The 7,570-nt window shown below is 37.2% G+C and overlaps 1 long non-coding RNA gene across 1 annotated transcript; it reads right to left on the bottom strand.

Annotated features, from left to right (window-relative positions):
* LOC103150773 (uncharacterized) lies at positions 1 to 7,564 on the bottom strand. Its single transcript, XR_477585.1, has 2 exons — positions 7,127 to 7,564; positions 1 to 96 (listed from the first exon to the last, which is right to left on the bottom strand). It is a non-coding gene; the product is annotated as an uncharacterized LOC103150773 (long non-coding RNA).
* Between the last annotated feature and the right edge of the window lie 6 nt (positions 7,565 to 7,570).

Here is a 7,570-nt window from a genome sequence, read left to right as displayed (position 1 = left end):
GTTTCACTTGCAGAGGTTCTAACTCGTCCTGGACCAGCGTGGATTTCTTCTCCTGGTTATACATCTTGTTCTCATACACGTTATGTTGCAGGCAATCTGAAGAGGAAAAGAGAAAAAAAGAGGAACTGTTAACGTTACTGAAGTAAATAACAGACTTTCATCATTTAAGACAGAAATCACCAAATAAACATCTGAAAATTCAAGAGTGCAGACATTCATACAGAGTACACATATTCAGCTGACATTTGGAAAATTACTAAATTAAATATTTCTGATGAATTTATTCACTGTAGGCATTATTGTTATTGTTTAAAAATTATTTTCTAGTATTTTCTATGTTGGACCTATGAACTTTTTTTTATTACTTTGAACTTTGAGTTCAGTTTTATGTTAATTGTTTATTTTATATTTTTTTGTTTCTTTACCTAGCCCTAACCCCATCTCCACAAACCTAATTTTGTTCTTCTGCATTCAGCTCTTCAAAAGATTTAGTCCTGCTGTAAACCAAAAGTAATACATAAAATCAACAGAACAGAATGGAGTAAAATTCCTTTTTCTAACCTATCAAATATAATAATCAACCCTGAGTATAAAAATTAACACAATCATTTTCCAAAACCCTTTCACCATAAACCTGAGCAATTTTCTAATACTAAACAAAACATTTTCATTCACACAATTTCCATTTGAATCTGACATAGTAACAGATAATACAATTTCAAATACATGATCTCTATTTTCCTTCCCGTAAGTTGAATACTTACCCATCAATAGTTTAGTTTTAAATCATTAACACAAACCTGTTCTAAATTAAGAATTTTGTTCAAAATGACCATGCTCAATATACCTTTTACACATGACGTAAGATTAACTGTATTAAACACTAAAAATATTCATTTTCCTCAACACTAACCTACTCTCCACTTTCTTTATATTTTAATTACAGCTTTTTACTGACCTGTGAAATGTGATCCCCTTGGACCTTGTTATCTTGCTGTCATAGTGTTGACAATATCAAAACTATTCGTCCCCTTTTCAGATTCTTTGCTTGATTGTGTCATTTCCCCACCACTGATATTCCCGGGTCAATGTAAAACAATAGAACATGTGCCACACTGCAAATCTCGATGTCCAATCCACTAGATCAATGAGCAGACTTGCCATTTACGTTTTACAGTGCGTAGCTGCTGCAGAGTTACTGTCTGCACATAGGTGCAGGCACATAAAGAAAAAAAGGAGAAGGAAATACTGGAGGGGTCTGTCCCCGTCAGGCCAAAGTTGGTGGGGACATGTCCACACCAGTCCTTCGGGAAGTTATGTCCAAGATCACTTCAAGTTTCTTGGACATTAAACTTCTTTTACCTGCGTGCGACGTATCACCTCAGTGCAGCAGTGGTTTGTTGATTGGGCTTTTATGGGATATTTGGTTTGACAGTTACCACTACAATTCATTATAAATTATTAAATATTACCACTGATATTTTATGTTGCTCATGTGGCATACACAAAAAGTACTGGTTTCTATTATTATTATTAGTTTCTTTTTCTATTTTGAGATGTTTTTTATGTATATTTCTAATTTCGAGATTTGGCACCTATGGTAATTAACTTTATTGCAGTAGCAGAGAGCTACCAGTAGGAGGCAGTGTGGTCTCCTAATTGCTCCAGAATCTATATAACTGACAACCGGCTTCAGAATAGATTCTCTATGGCATGACTTTTTATTTTTTTGGGAAAAAAAATACAACAAGCTCCTGCATTCTTTGGGAGCTTGTTGGTCCCTAATTACATATCAATCATAAAATTGGACCCTGACACCTCCCAGAACCGGATTTGCCTAAGGGCAACATTGCGCTACAAGGGGTCTAAAACGCCAAGTTTTCTACAGTGATTATGAGAAATGAAATACAAATCAAACAAAAACTATATTCATAAAAAACTTTTTTTTGACAAAAATAAATCAGAAATGGTTCCAACTCAACAAATATAAAATAAACAACTAACTTTCATTAATGAATGGTACATTTGCGCAAATTACTAAAACGAGCATTTGTGTGTTTGTACATGTGTATGTTTGGCAGAGTTAGAATCACTAAGGATGTTGAAATTAGTCTTTTTCCCTATTATATGTTAAATATCAGGAAGGAATTGCTTGCTGATGTGAAAAAAAGTGTATCACTTGATTATTGGCGTACCTGGGAATCACCATCTGTTTATCTGATTATCTATGGGTTGTAGCGACCAGATTCACATCAGTGACAGGACTTAGGGCTGCAGGTTCTTTTTTTAAGAGTTTGTAGTTCTGATTTTTTTGGTAGAATTTGAGCCAAGCAAAGGATAACATTTCCACCAGCTCCCATATCTGGTAGATTTGGTGGTGGTACGGCTCGCCCTGTGTAGATTTTCAAGTTGTAAGGAACATTATCTGCACCAGCGATATGAAGTACCCTGCAGACCCGTATATTTGGGTTTAGCAGGTATTGCTTCAGTCTTTGCCTGCCTTCGAATGGGGCCATTTGTTCATTGATGACCAGCTCTTCACCCTTTGGGACTGAAATTAGTTTTGAGGATAAACAAACAATGAAATAATGGTTGTACAAAGGATCCTCATGTTTTCATTGGGAATGACCCCAGCTTATGCACATTTTGTCCATGAAATGATCTTGCATCTATTTCCTGTTGCTGTTAGTCAATAATAAAGTAAAAAAATTGGCTTTGATAATTATTTTGTGATCAATTGCATATCATCGCATTAGAATAATATTGTCTGAGCAAAAGGGCCCTAACCTCGCAATGTTGCCCTGAGGCAACATACAAAAGAACACAGTTTTAGCGTATAAATTATTTTAAAAAAATTGTCTTGAAATGATCTATAATGCTTCTTTACAAACTCACAGATATTAAAATATTTTTACTCAGAGTGACCCAATTTTAAACATGAAGAAAAGTGATGTATAACTTCAAGTAGGAGGCAAGGTGTAGCATGCATCTCTGCTTCATAAAAAGGACTGCTGCTCTTCTAAGTAAAAGGTCACAGGAACCTCAATACCTCTTTTATTTGGACAAAAATATGTCTGGAGGTATTCTAAATAATTCCCCCCCAAAAAATAAAATAAAGGAGCAACGTGAGGTACAGAAATGTGGTTTGTTGCCCAAGGGCAACACCATGCCATAGAGGGTTTTAATTTGCAAAACGACATTATGCATCTGGAAAAAAAATATTGTGTGGGCAAAAAATCCTGTAAAGCACATATGTGCAACCTCAGTTAACTATGGTCTTATAGGTGTCCCTGTTTCATCCTGAAGTGAGGGAAGTACCTGGTAAGGTATTGTTTATGTAATCTGAAAGATTTTTTTGCATGTCAAATGTCAGCCATTTTGATTGAGGTAGCACATATGTGGTTCACAGAATTTTTTGCCCACATAATATGTTGTAATTTATTTTCAGATACATGATTTCCTTTAGCAAATCAATTAACACAAAGTTTTACATTTTTAAAGCCGCAGGAGAGAAACATGAATCAAACATAAACCGGAGGTCCGCTTTTATTTTGAAAAGCCTGCCTGGGGTGAAATCAGAAACTGAAATTTTAAGTTATCTTCCGTTGCAATCAAACTCTGTCGGAGAGTTTGATAGCGAATGTAAGAGAGTTTGTAAGTTTTGGCCCATGGGCCTCTCATAGAGAGAAGCTGTAGCCTCTGGCTAGCTGCCTAGCCTCCGTCTCGGCGTTATGTTGCTTAGCAACCGTGACAACGTAAAGCACAGAGTGCCGAAGGAAAAAGAACGGACTCGAAGTTAGTTTTTTACTCTTTATTTCTGTATTATTCTTCACTTTTTGTAATAAAGGCTGTTCCATAGTAAAAAAGAAATATGTTTAATTCATTATTTTCAAATACTCTCTAGATCTCAGGAAGTAATACATTAGTTAAATAAAACTGTTATGTTTTTAGGCTTAGCTTTAATCAGTCAAACCCATTTGCTCAGGAATAAATTAAATACTTTAGTGAGCCAAACATTTTTACAGCTATTACCAGACTTAATATCTGTGTTTCACCTCCACTCATAGGGGAAAACTAGCGGGAGTTTTTAAAACGATTTGCCGGGAGACATGGGTTCTCTCTCGGTGTACCGAACCTGGAGCGCCCGGCCAGCTGACAGCAGGCGAGGGGAGCTGGCTGTTAATGCAGCGGGAGCAGATCTCCGAAAAACCGGAGCAATATTGCAATTAAGTGATTTATTGATGAACCGAGCAGATATCTGAGATCTATACATCAACATTCTCACCGAAAAACATTGTAAAAAATCATTTTGTGTAATTTTAAGTGTAATACAGCAAAAATAATTTTGCCGCCATTGCTGCTTTTCTGAACACCCGTTTTAAATGATGCAGAGCCTAAATTTGGACACAGTTGTTTTTGTTCGACTCCCTCTAGTGGTCTGGACTAGAAGATCTATCTAATTGAGCTTCCGGCTCATTGTTTTTTCCTTGTTTAATGTCCTTAATCTGATCATCATTCCTGCATCCAAAATCACCTGTGATATTCAGAACTCCTGTCAGGGCTGGATACAACCCAGCAGGGTTCATTTGATCGTCGTCTGGTTTTTCATAATTATTTTTCAGCTCAACAAGCTGCTGCTTTAAGTTTTTCCGGTATTTTTCACCTTCTTCCTTGAATAGCTTTAAAATGTTAAATTCTAGTTCTATTTTGGCTTGTCTTTTCTTTCCTTTGTTTTTTGCTTTGTAGTCTGCAATCCGAGTTTCCATTTGTTCACAAAGGGATAAGTCAAAGCTCCCATTTTCTGGTCATGGGCACGGAAATCCTTGCGTTCTCTTTTGCCACTTCTTAGAAATTTTTGGAATTTGAGAAGCATATTCTGGGTTTTTTGAACCAATAATGACAATAGGTATGTTGCTCATCTTGCTTATTTAGCAGTTGTCTCACTATTAGAATTCTGTTTAAGTTTTACTGTCTTTTGCAGTTTTGTTTCCTTCAACTTTTAAATTTTTCAAAATTAGTAAAAAATAAGTTGATTTTTAGTTAGTTGTACTTGTAATATTTGTTCCTTGTAGTATTATTGCTTATAGTTACTAAATATTGTTAGGTATATTAAATGTTCTTCAATAGATATAACAGTTAACCTAGTTTTTGCAGTTATTCAACTCTATTTACAGTAAAATATACATTTGAAAAATGTTTAACATAGTTCAGTGTTACAGAAACAATGATTATTTGAATAAAAGTCTGTATTATTTTAGTTAATTCAAGGCTTTAGGCTTAAACCTCTTCACCGTTATAAGCAGAGGAGAGAAAAAAAGGAAAACTAAACTTCAGTCTGCTTCAGTCCGAAATGAGCAAAGGTGGGGGCCAACTTTGCGTAATAGGAAGTGGGCCGTCTTAAATACTATGGACTACAAATGGGTGTTAACAAAGAATGGTCTCAAATCACGACAGATCCGGGACCAAATGACGTGTGGTGAAGAGAGAGAGAGAAAGAGAGAGAGAGAGAGAGAGAGGGCATGGAAGAGAGAGGGGCAGCGAGGGGTGGCAAGAGAGAGGGAGAAAGAGAGGGGCAGCTAGGGATGGTAAGAGAGAGAGAGAGGGAGAGAGAGAGGAGAGGGGCAGAGAGGAGAGGGGCAGAGAGGAGAGGGGCAGCGAGGGGTGGCAAGAGAGAGGGAGAGAGAGAGGAGAGGGGCAGAGAGGGGGTGAGAAAGCTGAGAGCTTGACCAGAGGATAGAAAGGGTGGGAGGGAAAGTTTGTGTGTGTGCGTTTCTGGGAATCAGCCAAGAAACTCTTTTCTTTCTCTCAACTAAGCAGAAATAACTCCTTACTGCTATACTTTTCTGAAATATAGTAGCAATATGGATGTTTTCCTATTTATATTGCACAGCATGAAATTACAAGTTACAAACAGCGTAAAACAATTGCAGTCAAATTGCAGTCAAAAAAGACCAATTTTTAACTCTTATGCAGAGCACGGCGGCTTCTGATGCTCAACGTTACTTTGAAAGCAGTCAGTTACTTAATAAGCCAAAAACATGCATATTTCAGAATTTTACAGTATATACAGGCATGCCAATCAAATACTTACACAACAGATAACATACATTCCCAATTATTCAGCATTCATCTCAGCAACATTCATTCCATTTACATTTCTTTTCTTATTCCTTCTCCTCCCCGGGGATTCTAGTTAATGTAATTATATTTATTAATATATTTATTATAAATATATAAAATTTAGTTGGCTATTGATTTAATTAGCCACTGTCCAATTTTAATGTGTGCACATAATTAATTATAGTGGGACTTCAGTTATTTTAGCCAAGGCTGACAGAAACACTTAAACCTCACCAAAAATCTCAGACAATGAAATTAAAGAACAATTACTGCAGTGTAACTCACAAAGTAATCTGTAAAACTCTATTTTCTTCACTTGAACTTCTTTATTCACTTTTTACTCATTTTCAACTCTATTTCAGGCCACACATCATCTCATGGAGGACTTTGGTTTTTCCCACCAGACGGGCTTTTTGCTCTCTGTCGTGGATGGGATTTGCCGTGGTCACTCCACGGAGAAAAACACGTTCCCTCCGCTAAGGAAACACCGCTGTCTCTCTCATGGAGACACTCGGTGGTCTCACAGAGAAAAAAAACTGTCCTCTCCTGGCCTCTTTTACTCTTATTCTTTATTTTTATAGCGCTTTTCACAGAGATCCCAATCTCTCTTCGTGGCTCAGCTGGTTTAATGTTAAAGTTAAGCTTCTTGGCCTCCTGCCAAATTTAACAAATCGTGATATATTATTTATTTGTCCGCTCTTACTGGTGTAGTTCAGAAGAACTACACCAGATTGGCTGATATATGGTAACTTATAATGGAAGAGAATTCCTTGTTACCGTCACCAAAACGGGTGAGACCAGACTGAAAAAATGCTTATTTTCCGAGCTGCTTGTTTCCAGAATGTATGAGATACCTCTCCGAGTCTCAGATTTTTGGCAGCTCGTTCTTTGCGCTTTACTCGCCTATGGTAAGCAGAAAGAACTTAATCACACTTTTTAGCACTTCAGACCACCAGCAGACAGGAAGCCGTTCTGTTTTTAACAAGCAAAAGAGATAAAAGCGTACCTCTCTTTCTGTAAGTGGGCCCAGATGGCCTCCCGTCCGCAGTCAGGCCGAAGCGAGTCACCCTTCTTCTCCTGGTTGTTCAACTGTTCGATCAAACGTCCGGGGTCACCATTTTTATTGAGGAAATGAAGGGTGGCTATACTCTTAAATATCTAAGTAAAATAAATAACGCACAGAGACGTAGTTCTTGCTGCTAGGCCATAGACGAGCCGGAGATTTATTACACCACCACGGATACCTCGCTACAGTTTCTTCAGTTCAATAATCAAAAATCTTCTGTAGTCTCAACACAAAAAATCTCCTCCTCATTCTAAGACATCGTTCTCTTTATACATTTCCATCTTCATCAGTGTGTGTTGGAAAGTTTCAACCAATGGCGTGCTACTGTTGTTTTGCAGAAAGATCCTGGCACGCTTTATACTGAGTGTGTATTGGACGACCTTT

The sequence above is a fragment of the Poecilia formosa genome, unplaced genomic scaffold (genome assembly GCF_000485575.1).
Source record: "Poecilia formosa unplaced genomic scaffold, Poecilia_formosa-5.1.2 Scaffold262, whole genome shotgun sequence".
NCBI lineage: Eukaryota > Metazoa > Chordata > Actinopteri > Cyprinodontiformes > Poeciliidae > Poecilia > Poecilia formosa.
This window is presented reverse-complemented; position numbering and strand designations above follow the sequence as displayed.